General features: G+C 38.4%; 1 protein-coding gene across 14 annotated transcripts in view; it reads right to left on the bottom strand.

The window, feature by feature from the left end:
- TRPM3 (transient receptor potential cation channel subfamily M member 3) overlaps positions 1-16,632 on the bottom strand; it is a 663,453-nt gene that overhangs the window by 383,214 nt on the left and 263,607 nt on the right. The window lies entirely within an intron of this gene.

Genomic DNA, 16,632 nt, shown 5'->3' with positions numbered 1-16,632 from the left:
CACCCAAAGCTATGTAGTCCAACCCTGTAGCGGTTTTTAATCCTGTCTGTGTATGAAAACTCACCTGGAAACTTTTGCATTTGGACACGGAAATACAATTCCTTTGGCTCCACCCCCAACTTCCTATATCAAATCTCCCGTTTTGGTGCCAGGAATCTGCGTTTCCAAGGGACTCTGAGCACTTCTGGGTTGGAGAACTATGGATTGAAAGCAAACTCAACCGAAGCCCAGCCTTCCTCTAAAGATCAGCCATGGGGTTTGGGACCAACATCATGACCCATTGGGTAGTTTGCAGAACTGTCTGACTCAAAGCTTCATCACCTGACTATTCACCATACAGTCCTCAATTCAATTTCAGGACACCTCTTTCCCATGTTATACACACCTTATTCAAAGTCATTTTTCTTTCTAATCTTTCTTCCAACTCTTTCCTTTTCACTTTAGGAAAACCTCTCCTTCTGATCCATTTCCATTCAGAAAATAAAGGCAGTGCACAGGAAAAAGAGTAGAAATTAGGATAGATCAGTAACTTCTAAAGCTCCTAAGAGTTTCCAGAGAAACAGCCAGTGCCCTTCAGAATCCCCACAGACCTTTCCATCCTCCTCTCACTAAACCTCCTCTAGCTAGTCTTCAAATGCAGGTGTGAATGGTAAGCTACTTATTTAAATGGATTGTTTTTTATCTTTTGCTTAATTATGTATGTTTTCTACAATATTATTGACTTCTTTAAGCACAGATGTATGTTTTTTCCTGCTGCATTGTGGGTAAGATATGCTTTTATGTGAAGGTCTAAAAATTGGAAAAACAATGGCTATGTTTCAGTGAGGAAATGTATTAAATGGACTTAAAAATCAAACTTTTGGAGATTTAATCCATAGCTAAAAAGGGACAGCCTGAATATCAGTTCTTGAATTGTACATAAATGTTATGGGCTAAAACAAAAAGGTACAAAGAAAAATAGGAAATGAGCTTCTCCACAACAGCATATCTATTAAAGCTTTTAAACCTGTTTCTGGAACACCTGTATATTCACCAAAAACTGTCTGCACTAGAGACTTAGGGTAAGACCACATTCAGCCAAACTCACTGTGTCCACCTTACTCCTCAGAACACAATAGGTACTAGTGTTTGATAGACTGAAATAAGTTATTTATTGTTTTTATACTCCACTTAAATTACCATTTCCTTCATGCTCTCAGCATGTTATAACACATTAATTCAACTCATAGTCATCTGTTTTGTTCTATATTTGTCTTTATTTTTCTATCCCATCACAGTTTCTCAAATGCTAGCCAATCACACAAGCTCCTTGGAGTACTAGTATAGTGTAGAAATACTTATCAAAATTTTTAATTGCATGTATCTTTTCAGCCAGTAACTCCACCTCTAAAAAATAATATTATCTATGTTTGTGTATATGTGGTAGGCAAAAGCACATTCATGAAATTGTTTTTAATCATCACCTGAGGATTTTATTCATATTAGAGAGGGGGCAAGAGAGAGAAACATCAACTGCTTGCCTCCCATATGAGCCCTGACTGGGAATTGGACCTGCAACCATTTTAGTGCATGGGACAATGCTCCAACCAATGAGTCATCAGCAGGGCCCACTAGATTTTTAAAAAAATATATTTTATTGATTTTTTACAGAGAGGAAAGGAGAGAGATAGAGAGCTAGAAAAGTCGATGAGAGAGAAACATTGACCAGCTGCCTCTTGCACACCCCCTACCAGGGATGTGCCCGCAACCAATGTACATGCCCTTGACCAGAATCGAACCTGGGACCTTTCAGTCTGCAGACCGATGCTCTACCATTGAGCCAAACCGGTTTTGGCACAAGATTTTTTTTTTTTTTTTTACAGTGTTTGTAATTGTAAAAAAAACTAGAAATCATTTTTTGAGATGACTTTTTACATATATTAAGAAACACCTTTGAAATGGAAATATATGTAGATGCTAAAAAATGAGAGAGATCTATTTGTGCTTATTTATAACTGTCTCCTAGATATAATTTTACATAAAAAAGATGTAAAATATGTAATGCATCTTCCTATGTATACAAACACACAATTTGTTTATATACAGAAATTTCTAGAAAAATTTAGAAGGCATTTTTAATAGTAACTGCCTTTTGGGAGGGATAATTTGGAATTATTTATCAGTGATGAGATGTCATAGTTTTCATTGAATGTTTTCTTGTACTTTAAAAAAATTTTGCCATGGCCTATATTACGTCTTCAATTAAAAAAACCGAAGTTGCCCTAACCGGTTTGGCTCAGTGGAGAGAGCATCGGCCTGCAGACTGAAAGGTCCCAGGTTCGATTCCAGTCAAGGGCATGTACCTGAGTTGTAGACACATCCCCAGTAGGGGGTGTGCAGGAGGCAGCTAATTGATGTTTATCTCTCATCAATGTTTCTAACTCTCTCTCCCTTTCCCTTCCTCTCTAAAAAAAAAAAAAAAAAAAAAAAAAAAAAAAAAAAAAAAAAAATAAAAAATTAATTAATTAAAATGTAAAAAAATAAAAAACAGAAGTCACCATAATTAAAAAAAATACACAAGATAGTTTAAGTGTAGGCATAATATTTTGTTAAATAGAGTTTGCAGTGTTAAAGGGATTAGCAAAAGCATCTTCCCCCAAGCAAGATCTATAATCTTGCTTCTTCAAAGAGTAAGAGATAATTTCTGCTGGCGAGGCCTCATGGAGGAGACTGTTATGCAATTTAGTCTATGAGCACAGAATTTCAACTCTAACATTTTCTAATAACATTTCAATTTGCAGCATAATAAATCCAGGAACAGATCCAGAGTAAATGTCTATTACAGAACAAAGCAATGAGCGGCTGAGTAGACTAAGAAACATTTTTTTTTCCACATTAACTCGAAACTGTGGTGTACCCTCTCAGGTTGTGCCCTTGCACTTGCCTTGGGTTCCTGGGGCAACAGAGAGGGGAAGCCTCTGTGCTGACCTGGCTAGGGTTCTGTTTGCACAATTCAAATATCTGCAAAGAGAGAGAAAATGTTTGGCCGTGCCCATCAGACTTGGGGGCTGGTACTTGCATAACCTACTTGAATGATGCACAAGATGCAAAAGAAGGAGAACGTGTGCCTGTATGGTCTATGGGCAGTGAGTGACAAGCTGGGGTCTGGAGGATGGACTTAAAAATCTAACTTTGGCCAAAACTGGTTTGGCTCAGTGGATAGAGCGTCGGCCTGCGGACTGAAAGGTCACAGGTTCCATTCCCCTCAGGGGCATGTACCTTGGTTGCGGGCACATCCCCAGTAGGGGGTGTGCAAGAGGCAGTTGATGGATGATTCTCTCTCATAGATGTTTCTCTCTATCCCTCTCTCTTCTTCTCTGTAAAAAAAAAAATCAATAAAATACATATATTTTGTTAAAAATCTAACTTTTGCATTAGCACTGGGCACCATTATTTTGGCCTCAGGTTGGCTTCCATCCCAAGGAATTTGTGCAGAGTTCCAAGGAAAAGGTGTGCTATGATTAAAAACCAGGCCAAATAAAACTTTCATCTCTGGAGGTGTGTGACCTTAGGTAAAGTCAAGTCACCTCCCCAGCCTCATTTTTCTCTTGGTATAAGTATATTGATGGGATGATTTCCAATATCCCTTTCAGCTAGTACATTCACAACTGTACCATTTAAAAGTAAGCTGGGAAGTAAGTAGATCTTTACTTAAAACGTATTTGAGTTGTTCCAAGGAAACAAAATGTTTGGTTATGCAGAGTGCATCTGGCTGCTGCTTCTCCAGCTTGCTACGAGTCAGTGTTTCTCAGAGTCTGATGAACACAGAGACTCCCTGCCATCACAAGGTGGTGGGAGTCCTCCTGTCACTGGGAAGCCTAGATCAGTGGTCGGCAAACTCATTAGTCAACAGAACCAAATATCAACAGTACAATGATTGAAATTTCTTTTGAGAGCCAGTTTTTAAACTTAAACTACATAGGTAAGTACATTGTTATTAACTTAATTAGGGTACTCCTAAGCTGGCCTTTTCTAAAAATGCAAGGGGCCAAAGAGCCGCATGTGGCTCGTGAGCCACAGTTTGCCGACCACTGGCCTAGACCATCCTGAATGGACTTTCCACATTGCCCACGTAACACCCTAGTGGTTCTTGAATCACCTTGGGAGAGTTTGCAAGCACATCATGACACTTTGCTCTCTAAGATCTATAATCTAGTCATTGGAGAGAGAAAATAACAAACACCTCAAAGGATACTATCATACTAACAGTGACAGGAGCAAGACATAGCTTACTGGGGCTTTAATCATATTCTACAATACACCATAGCTGACCCTTAAGTCAAGCAAAGTAAATTTGTGTAAAGAGCCAGCTTCGCCCTAGTCACTTTGGCTCAGTGGATAGAGCTTTGGCCTGTGGACTGAAAGGTCCTGGGTTTGATTACGGTTAAGAGCATGTACCTTGGTTGCAGGCACCTCCCTGGCCTAGGCCCTGAATGAGGTACATGCAGAAGACAACTTATTAATATGTTTCTCTCATATCAATATTTCTGTCTTTCCCTCTCTCTAAAATCAATGGAAAAATATTCTCCAGTGAGGATTAAAAAAAAAAAAAAAAAAAAAAAGCCAGCTTTGCGCTCTCATACCCAGTGTACTGCACTGGCTTCATATTCAGAAGGGAGGCCTGCTTTTAGGGTTGAATACTCTGAAATTTTCCATCTTGAAATTCTTAGTAATTTTATTTAAATTAGCATTCTATAGGTGAGGTTCGATGAAACAGTGGAGGATGTGCTGGGGCTTGTGGCCTAGAGTGAACAACAGTCCCATCTCCCGCTGTCTCCCTGGGTGGATTCTAGTCATCCCAACTCCTCCCAGCAACTGCTCTCCCCTTCCCTCCTGCAGAGTCCCAGGTGCATTTGTCTAGTGAGTATCCCCATGCCTGAGGGAGCATAACTGCAAATAAGAATCACCATAGCAAATGGAAAGGGAGACCACAGGAGAAAGAAACTTTTCCCCCTGCTTTCTGAATAAGGGTCCCCATCTTTTTATGCTGTACTAGGCCGAGCAAGTTATGTAGCTAGTTTTGTGTATACACAATAGACATGGAAGTCCCTGGAATCCCTCCTTTCACAGGAACGGCTGATCCTAAAGCCCTTCCATGTATGCACATTCTGGAGCCAATCCAGCTCCTGCCAAGAACAGAACAAAGAGCAGCAGAGAGTGTGGGGAGAGGAGAGAAATGCCAGATTTGTTGGAGGTGGGACTATCCCTTCCAGCTCGGGTCTGCGCACTTCCAGGACACTTCCTCTGCCTCACCTTTTTGGATGTGAAGATAAACTGTTTTTATCAAAGCAAAATGAACTCTGCCTTTAAGGATATAAAGAGGAGCAATGCCTATATTATATTAACAAACTACCTGAAAGGAGAGGATACAGTCACCTAGAATGGTAATTAACAGCGAACGTGTGAGGCAATATATGACAGTAGTTAGGAAGATGGCTTCTCAAGGAAGACTGTGCTTAGATTCCACTCCTGGCTAATGCCTCACTAGCTCCACGCCTTTGGACAAGGTGACCTCTGTATTTTAGTGTTCTCATCTTTAAAAATAGGATTATAAGAGTAGCTCCCCTAGTAACTGTTGAAAGGACTAAATGCTTAGAACAGTGCCCAGCGTATAAAAATGCTTTAATTAATGTTAAATATAAGGGTGCGAGGAAGGGAGTTTTTGAGTGTCAGGGTAATCAGTGAAAGATGTGCAAGGTACCAAGACACTCGTCTCTTGTTGAAAATTTATATGGCATTGCTAAGAAAGCAATTGTGAGCTTAATATAAAAGTTTTCATTAAGACAGATCTCTGGTAGAAAATCTAGTTAAAAATGCTTTATGTCGCCGAAACCGGTTTGGCTCAGTGGATAGAGTGTTAGCCTTCAGACTGAAAGGTCCCAGGTTCAATTCCGGTCAAGGGCATGTACCTTGGTTGCGGGCACATCCCTGGTAGGGGGTGTGCAAGAGGCAGCTGATTGATGATTCTCTCTCACCAATGTTTCTAACTCTCTATTCCTCTCTCCTCCTCTCTGTAAAAAATCAATAAAATATATATTTTTAAAAAATGCTTTATGTCATTATTTGAAAACACACACACACACACACACACACACACACACACACGAGCGTGCGCACTCGCGCACCCGAACACCACATGCTTTTATTTCTGAAATGATTGCTGTTGGTAGTATTTTCCAACCTCACAGATCTTGATTTTTCCAATCTAAGTAGTTCTAATGGAAGTGTGCAAACATCTGTCTTATATTCTGGCTCTTTCCTTAGCTACACTGCCACATCAACTTGCTGGAGTTACGGTTTAGGATAATTCTAAGATAAAAGCCACATCTGCCTATACACCAACCTTTTAATTTTTTTATTAGCAGAATCCTATGCCCTTGCACAGATATAACAACATCATTTGATCTTTTAAAGTAAATACTATTGGAAATAATGCATAAAAAGTGCATCTATCTGACTATTACATGTAATAGACATGGTTCCTAAAATACCAATTTAGTTAACTGTGAGTTCAGTGAATAGATGTGTATTCCTGACTATCCCCAGCACCAATCTCAAGGGTCATGGAAATATATCAAATATGCTGAGGGTGATTTCCTTGAGGTTTACTGATGATCATTTGGTTGCTCTGGATTTAATTATGAGTACTCATTCCTTTGAGTATATGCACAGCTGATGTTGAAAATAAAAGTCAGGAAACCATTCATACATTGCCAGTTTTCCTAACATTGATGGAATGCTATCTTATTAATAAGGCATTTAATTTTACTGTTCTGCAATTTTTTAAAATATATTTTATTGTGTTTTTTTTTACAGAGAGGAAGGGAGAGATAAAGAGCTAGAAACGTTGATGAGAGAGTAACATCGACCAGCTGCCTCTTGCACACCCCCTACCGGGAATGTGCCTGCAACCAAGGTACATGCCCTTGACCAGAATCAAACCCGGGACCTTTCAGTCCGCAGACCGACACTCTGCCACTGAGCCAAACCGCCTTCGGCCATTCTGCAATTTTCATGTAATACCTATAACAGAAGGAGCAAAGAGAGGATGCCCATAAGGTAAATTAGATCTGTGTTCTAGTTTAATTTAGGTAAGTAAAGAAACTCTATGTTTGGTTTCAAGACATCAGTCCCAGACCATTCAAAAGGTGCCTTAACTTCTCAGAACTCTCCTTTCATCCTGTGTATAAAGAACAAAGTGAATTAAATACTCTATAAAATGCCCTCTATCTTCAATAGTCTTCAAATCTATCCCCAGCGGATTAGGTGACTTTATACAGCCTGATCCCCTGTCAAATTAAGGAACTGGTTGTCATTGGAATTTAAATGATTGATGCCAGAAAAAGGAAGTCAAGAGGTTAATAACATAACCAAGATAGTGGGCTTACCAGAAAGAGTATCTCTGCGGTAGTAGAAGCAAGAAGATTCATATAAAAACGAAATAAGATACTCAATTTCACTTCTATAGTAAGAGACTTTGGGATGGCAGAAACAAACCTAAAAGGCAGGAACAGGGCAGATAAAATCTTAGAAGAAAATGTGGTTTCATATGGAGATTTTTAGCTTGTCCTGAATAGGGAAATATTTCAAATTTCTCTGTGCTTGTTTTCCAAGAGATAGCTTCATTTAGATGATGCAATATGACAGATAATGCATTTCACATAATCCATTGAACACTTAAAGGAGGTGTGAGTCTGAATTCCAAGTAAATCCCTTAGATCATACAGAACTAAAGTGGCTGAGTTATCGTGTGAGGTAGAAATAATTTCATAAAATTATAATCAATGTCAGTCTGATAATAATATATACCATTTATTGAGTATCTACCCTGGATCAGGAATTATGCTGGATAATTGACATACAACATCTAATCTAATGCTTACATAGGGGGACAATTTATACCTGGAACAAATGTGCAGAAATGTAAGCAACCTGCTCAAGATCACAGGGCTGATAAATGGGAGAATGAAACCCAAACCTTACTGATTGAAAGCCCACACATACTCTTTCCCATCTTCCATCCTGCCCCTCTTGGCATATTATTGGGTGAGTCAATCCTAAGAGGCACATATTCTGACACTGTAAACACCATAATACTGAGACTACTGTACCCCGCACTGTTCCGATGGATGGGGAAGTAAAAAGAAAAGTAGTACATTTATTCCTTATTTTTAATGACTATTACTTCATGCATTATTAGTTTTTTGTTTGTTTTTGTTTTTAAAGTTCCTTCTTTAAAAAAAAAATATTTTATTGATTTTCCACAGAGAGAAAGGGAGAGGGATAAAGAGCTAGAAACGTCGATGAGGGAGAAACATGGACCTACCAGGGATGTGCCCACAACCAATGTACATGCCCTTGACCGGAATCAAACCTGGGACCTTTCAGTCTGGGACCTTCCACTGAGCCAAACCGGTTTCATCGCAGTATTAGTTTTAAAAATTAGTAAATCCATTCATCAAAGGATATAGATATATATATCACACAATATATCACTACCATATGTATATACCGGTTTGTATATATTTTTATTTTTATATATTTAGTATATATAGGTATATATGATCTTTAACCAACGTTTCCTTCCAAATGGTGGTAAAATATATTAAAACAGCCGAAAACATTTTGGCTCAATGGATACAGCGTCGGCTTGGGGACTGAAAGGTCCCAGGTTCGATTCTGGTCAAGGGCATGTACCTTGGTTGCGGGCATATCCCCAGTGGCGGGGGTGCAAGAGGCAGCTGATTGATGACTCTCTCATCGATGTTTCTAGCTCTCTATCTCTCTCCCTTCCTCTCTGTATAAAATCAATAAAATATATATATATATATAAAATATATATATATATACATATATGTATATGTATATATATATATATATGTATATATATATATAAAAACAAGTCAATTTCCTGATATAAGATGTTCAAAAAATACTTTAGAAGAATTATCTTGGGAGTTTTATCTTAAAGTTAAGTTACATAGACCCAGTCCATGGGGGAGAGAGTGATTTTACAGAGGAAGGAAATTTTTCAAAGAAGGGAATCAAGTGAATCAATTTGAATGAGGACCCACAACATGCTGATGTTGGCCTAGGTGCTTCCTGAAAGCTCCTTTATTTTACAAGGGTGAGAAACAGCCTGGCAGACTATAGTTGAATAGATATTCTTGAATAGATAGTCATATATAGTGTACACTAATTTTAACAATGGACCACACAGTGTATATTTAGCTTAAAAACTGCTCTAAGAACCTGTGATTATATATGACTTCACATAGGTAATCAATGATGAATTGGTATTAACATGAAGACCAGGAATGAGCTAATGTTCTGTGACAACTACTTTTTGGTTTTAAAAGAGATTCATTCTATTTTTTTTTCCTCCTCTTCTCATGGATACCTTAAAAATAAGCAGTAAGGCTGGGTTATCATTACGAAACGCTGACATGGATTCACTGCTCAGAGTTAGATGCTCATCACTAATCAGTCGGACAAGTGTTTTCCACTATCCCAGGCTGAAAACCTAACTGAAAGCAGTCAAAGTGACAAAGACATTATGCATATCCTGTCAGGATATGCACAAGTAGGATCTTCAAGTTCATGGAGAGTAAGGTCTTTTGCTAATGGGCCTGGTTCATTGCAATATTTCATTATAATGTAACTCTTTTATGCAAAATAGCCTTTCTCTCCCATGGAGAAATTAAAAAGTGTGGCCCAAGAAAAGAATCTAGGTGACTACTTTGAGAACCATAGAAAGAGAGATTGGAAATGTTATGAATATCCTTTACAGTGATGCTAACAATATTCTAGGGAGGGCCAGGACTAGGTTATGGTGAGTGAGGTACCATTTCATGCATTTTCATGATTCTAAGTGTGAATGCTTCCCTTAAATTTATACCCATGCCCCTCACATGCTTTTCCTCAATCCCAGTCCTTAGTCAAGAAGAGGAGAGTTATGAAATTACTAAACTTTCTCCTGTTTATAAATTCACTCTGATCTTGAAAAATTTTGAACACCATGGTTATCTTTTATTTTTCTTGCTTCAGAAACTTTATCTTCCTGCTGCCTGGGGAACTAAAGCCAGATTCTTACCTCTTACCAAGAACTTTTGACTCAAAGCTGAGCTGACTTTCCACCCTTATCTCACATGGAGTTGGGAGCTGGGGGGTGGGGAGTGCTGACAAATGGCTACAATGTCATCTCCTGCATTTCATAACCCATCTCCACTCCTATTTCCCCTCTGTGCCAAATAAAAGCTTTTAACTGGTTGCTTCCAGCCTTTTGATCATGATATGTCTTCCTCTTGGAAGGTCTCTCTCTCTATTGCTTGTACTGTACAATGTGTATGCCATTCATTAAAAGCCCAATGGAACCTTTTCTAATACCACTCATTAGAATTAATTTTTTTCTTGTTTACCACTCTCTTTGTTCACAATATTGAGAGAGCATGTATCTCAGTGCTCCTTTTATTAAAAAAAAAAAAAAAAAAAAAAAAAAAAAAAACGAAAAAAAAAACACGTTATTTGCAATTATGTCTGTTATGTGACTACCCTTTGGACTCCTGGAGGGAAGAGTCCATTGTGTTTTTTTCTGTTCCATAGAACCCAGCAATGAGCTGCACATAGTGGGCCCTCGATATATTTGCACCTCTCTGCATGATTGGGCACATTCTCTAGTAAAGTAAGTATGGATAAATAAACTTTTGAGGAGAGCAAATGCAAGCTCATTTCCTTCTTTAATCAGCAAATTAGATTTTAAACCTAGTTTTTTGCAAGTTTAGGCCAATTCTACTGAATATAAAGACTAGGAAAACCCTTATAACTAATAAATGACTTCAGGGTGAGTACATGCTGTAATTGTATTTTGAAAATTACAATCTGCATGAATACAAAGCAAATAAGTCTTGGAAACCCAAATATTTTAAAAGCTAAAAAAATTTTGAACATGATGTTCTTTGGATTCAAATGTTGACAGGGAGAAATTGCATCTACTATGGCAGTCCATCTGCCTTAACACTTACAGTGCTATTCATTCTTTAATCAAGTTTACTATACTTCTCTGTGCTTGGAGCTAGCTAAAGAAGGACAAAGATTTAAAAAAAAAACACAAAAACATTTTCTTTCAGTGAGGTATTGTTAACAATGAAATAAATTATACCTATCAGGTTATAGTGACTCCATAGCCAACATAAGAAGAGAAGACATTGGTAGAGAAGCATTTATGAACCCCAATTATACAGAGGACAGAACATTGGTTATACCAGAAAACAGAAAATGGATTTCAAGATGGAAACTATTTGAACAAATTTTGAAGGTTGAGTGGGATTTGTTCAGATGGCAAGAGAGGAACTGCATTCTTTGAAGTGGAAACAAAAATATATGGAATTCAGAATGATTTAATATAAGATCCATTAAAATTTTAAGATATAAAATACCTTTGCAAGTCAACATAATCTATAAATACAAGTTAGTGATAGGTTGCTGTACAAATTAAATTATTGCTACCAAAATGTTTCTAAATATATCTACAATATTTCTCTCTGGTTCTAGACTCAAGCTAACTATCATAACTTAATGTTAGAAAGCCCAAAGTTGTCTATGATAATCAAAAGCCAATCAACATTTCTCAGTATAAACAGCAGAATTCCAAAGGTATAATGAGGTTTTCTCATTCTTAATTAGTCCAAGATAACATAATTGTATGTGAATTTGGTGACGTTGTTTCCAGTTCTAAAATCCTGTAACACCACTTCACCAAATTTTCCTCTCTTAGAAGATTCTTCATTTCTTTTGAATTTGAAAGTCACTCCACCAAAACTTGTTATTTGCACTTGTATATTAAGACAGGATGATAAGTAGAGAGGTGAAAATAGAGTAGGGAGAAGGTGCAATGGAGACTTGAAGGGGAAAGAGGAAGCTTCTGATATATTGGTCTCCTTTTTCTCCAGTTCATTCCCTCTGAAAAGTAATCCTGGCACTACCATAGCTATGCTCCAGGATAAAAGGCAACCTCAAACATCAAGCAAAGCTTATAAATCACTATAAGTGTGTATACATATGTGTGTAGAATATTTAAATACTAGAGGCCCCGAGCATGAAATTTGTGCACAGGTAGGGTCCCTAGCAGCTGCCAGCTGGGGCCTTTCTTCATTCTGTGCCACCCCCAGTGGTCAGTGCATGTAATAGCAAGCAATCGAACTCCTGGTAGGTCAAACTTCCAAAGGGACACTTTGAATATTAGGCTTTTATATACATAGATAAGCATTGTATATATACATTTCTGCATCTATAACATGTGCACATACGGTTATATATTGTGCTATACATATAAACATTTGCTTGTATGTATATATATATATATAGTTCCTATGTAACTACAAAATGAAATAACTTTTGAAATGTGTTACAACTCCAAATATATAAAGAATATAGCGTACATGCAAAAATGCATACATACAATATATATTTTTCTTCAAATAGAATTTCTAATTCTATAAAACTTGTATAGAGTGTCTCTTTAACAGATAAGAGATAGAACTGAGTCTATGTCTATATTATCTGTATCTTCCTTTATATCACCTGAAAGTATTTATGTCTAGCTAGAGATCTAAATACTTCAGAGAGATTCATTTAGAGTTGATGGTGTTTTTATTTTGTCAAATGCATAAAATATTTGAACAATGATATCATAGAATTTTAGAATGTAATGGAGTCTTGGAAGTCATATAATGTACCTTCACCTGATGCAGGACTTTACCTCTATAACCATGGTTTTTAGTTGTCTGTTGAAAACAAACAAACAAACAAACAAAACAAACAAAAGAAAGAAAGAAAAAAAAAACACATAGGAGCTCAGTGTCTCACTAGTCAGGTTACTTCAGCAGGTATCCTGAGCACCTGCTATGTGAAAGCTGAACAGAACACTCAGGTGAGATTCATGGATGAATTTGGGAAAGCACATGTCCTCAAACAGCTTATGGGCTGGAGTCAGAGGTGTGGTCTCTGCATTAATAGGAGATGGCACAAGGCAGTGGTGGTATCTTAGGAACAGCAGCATCTCAGTGCTTTGGGAGTTACTGAAAGGAGGTAACCCACTTGATGGAAGTGGTAAAGGGAAATCAAGCAGGGCCTCATGGAATAAACGGCATTTTAAATTGTCAAGAGTGATCTGTATTTAGACATGTAAAAAGAATGGAGAAGCATTCTAAAGAGAAGGAATGGCATATGCCAAAGGGTGATAGCTAAAAAGTCTTTCTTCAGCTGCTGTCTCTTTGAAACATCGAATGCAGGGTAAGTATAATTCCAAATATACAAGACAGTTTCACAGGTAGGATGAATGATGGTGTGCCCCAAGAATTCATATATGAAAACCTAATCCCAATGTGATGGTATTTGGAGATAGAGGCCTTTGCATGGCAATTAGGCTATGAGGGTGGAGCCCTCATGATGGAATTAGTGCCTTTATGAGAGAAACCACAGCATGCTTCCTCTCTGCTCTCTGCAAAGTGAGGACCCAGGAAGAAGACTGCCATTCAGGCTGGAGGAAGAAGATCCTCAGCAAAACCCTCTGGCACCCTGATCTCAGATTTCCAGACTCTAGAACTGTGAGAAAGAGATGTTTGTTGCTGAAGCCACCCAGTTGTAACTTGTTTGAACAGCCTGGACTAAGACATAGGAAAAGTTATGTCTTTTTCCTTGACATGATCCTTCTCTTCTGCCAATTTCCAGAATTCATTGCCATCTTGGCCATCCTCCACACCATGCGCTCATGTTTTCAAAGTCTCCCCTAAAATAAGCTTCTCAGACTATCTCACTGCTCTTTTTGCCCTGACTGGGACAAAGGCAGTGAGAGCACTGCTTTTCTTGCTGTGTGTTGTTTCTGTTAATAGAGGAGGCTGAGAGCACAGATCACTGTCGCTGTCTCTCAAACTGCACTGAAGCTTAAGCCTAGCTCTATTATGCACTCGCACTGTGATCTTAAACCCATTATTTCACTTCCCCAAGACTCAGTGCCCTCATTTGTAAAATGAGGATAACAACTACCTATTCCGTGGGGCCAGTATTTGGTATAATACTAGGCATACAGCAAATGCCTAATAAATGTTAGGTACTATTACTAGTGCAATCATACGTAATGATTTTTAAAACTCCAATAAACTTTCAGATACTTGATTCATATTTACCACTGGAAATATTTTTAACTCTCTCCTCACCCTTTTTTCCTTTAACAATTCATAACAATTTACTATCATTTTCTACATTCTAAATTCATTTTTGCTTAATGACTATCTACCCTACCTACCTTTCGACTCTAGCTCTTTAAGAAACATATTGAAACATGTAAATTTGAAAATGCTATTTTTGCCACTCCCTTGGAGATAGGACATCTTATTCTTTGGCACATAGAAGCTTTTATTACAAAAGTGCTGATTGTGGTTATGAATAAAGACTGTTAATTTTCTCCTTGTGGCCTCTGTAATTGACATCTGTTGCTCCTGCTACCCAGAATCCCTGTCACCCCACTTGTGGTAATTTAAACTCAAACTTCTGAGGAACACCTTTCTCAGGTTCAGTTAGAGAATCCACCAGTTCAGGGTTGGAGCAGGTACCTAGATCTAATCTCATCAGAGCATCACACTCCCCTTACAACAGCTGTTGGTTGGATTTGCCATAGGATATTATCAGTGCCTTTGAAACATGATGAAATGAGTTTAGAGTTGCTGTAGTCACTGTAAGCCACAAGATGAGATCATGACTGAGAAAAGAAACCACCCAGAGAAAGTATAATAAAAAGATGAAACAAGTGAAACTGAATACCAGCAATGTTATCTACTAGAAGCCAGACAAGTCCTGCCTGGGGTTTCCAGTTACAGGACCCAGCACATTTACTGTGCGCTTTAAACTGGTTTGGATTATATTTTCTATCATTTCCAGCTCACAAAGAACCATAGCTAATACAAATGAAATCATTAGTGACATATATTGCTAAAGAAAATCAAGGATATAAACCCTAGGGGGAGGAGGGGACAAACAGTTTCCAAGCCTCTTCTCATAGTTGAAAGCCAGGTATCTTATATAATAAAGAGGTAATATGCAAATTGACCCTCACATCCTCACAAGATGGCTGCCTACAACCAGGGCCGGCAGGGGGGTTAGTGGGGGACGACCAAAGGCCTGAATAAGCAGGCTGTATGGGGCAACCAGGCCGGCAGAGGGGTTAGTGAGGGATGACCAAACAACTGAACAGCAGGCTGTGTGGGGTGACCAGACAGGCAGGGGGGACAGTTAAGGATGACCAAGCTGGTAGAGGGGGGTAGTTGAGGGCAATCAAGTCAGCAGGGGGGGAGTGGGGGACAGTTAGGGGCAATTAGGCTGGAAGGAGGGACAGTTAGGGGCGATCAGGCCAACATACAGAGGCAGTGAGGGATAATGAGGCCAGTGGGGGGGGGGGGGGCAATTAGAGACGATCAGGCAGGCAGACAGGTAAGTGATTAGAAGCCAGTGGTCCAGGATTGTGAGAGATATAGGAGAGGGTGCAGGCTGGGCTGAGGACACCTCCCCCCAACCCCGTGACCAATTTCATGCACTGGGCCTCTAGTTTAAATAATGTCATTTATATTCTTCTTTAGAAAATTATTCTAAATTTCTTAATATTTAAGACAAATATGGCAGCATTCATTTGAAATGGCAAACTCAAGGTCCTCTGCTCTGATTGTTATTATAATGTATCTCTTTTTTAAAAATATATTTTATTGATTTTTCACAGAGGAAGAGAAAGGGACAGAGAGTTAGAAACATCGATGAGAGAGAATCATCAATCAGCTGCCTCTTGCACACTCCCCACCAGGGATGTGCCTGCAACCAAGGTACATGCCCTTGACCGGAATCAAACCCGGGACCTTTCAGTCCCCAGGCCGACGCTCTATCCACTGAACCAAACTGGTCTCAGCTGATTGTTATTATAATGTATCTTCTACATTAAACATTACAGATGGTAGAACATAAACATTTTTTAAAATATTTGGTTGCTCCTCTTTGATAAGCCCTGTGCTAAGAATGCAAAAATGAAAAGAATAAACCAAGTCCTTCTTCTTGTTGAAACTACTTCTGACAGACATGTAGGATTGGAAATTGAATCTTCTTCCTGTCCTGTTACATTCACATTTTGTTAGCTTGACTGCTTCTCTGTCTCTCTTCCATTTCTATGTGCTATGCTTTACTGTTTTAAGAGAATCTCTAATATTCCAAGGAAGAGACAGAAGAGCACAGGAGATTAAATCAGTTAGCAATTATGGGCATAGACTGTGTTAGTTAGGGTGCTCTTATGTCACATAGGGTTGTTGGGAAGATGAATGAGATAAATGTGTGAAGGTAATAAACACAATGTCTATCACACCATAGTTGTTCTGTGCTATTTTAAATATTATTATACAGGCAACATTCTAAAAATCAAAATTTGCCTTTGGTTTAATCACTTATAACATTAAAGAAAAAATCCATTCTCAGAATAAAATACCGACTTTCAACTCAGCATTATAACATGGATCTCATGAGATACAGTCACCATTTATAGGGAGGGTCAGGAAAAGAACA

The sequence above is a fragment of the Pipistrellus kuhlii genome, unplaced genomic scaffold (genome assembly GCF_014108245.1).
Source record: "Pipistrellus kuhlii isolate mPipKuh1 unplaced genomic scaffold, mPipKuh1.p scaffold_m20_p_12, whole genome shotgun sequence".
Classification (NCBI taxonomy): Eukaryota; Metazoa; Chordata; class Mammalia; order Chiroptera; family Vespertilionidae; genus Pipistrellus; species Pipistrellus kuhlii.
The sequence above is the reverse complement of the archived record's forward strand: the minus strand, read 5'-3'. Positions and strand labels throughout refer to the sequence as shown.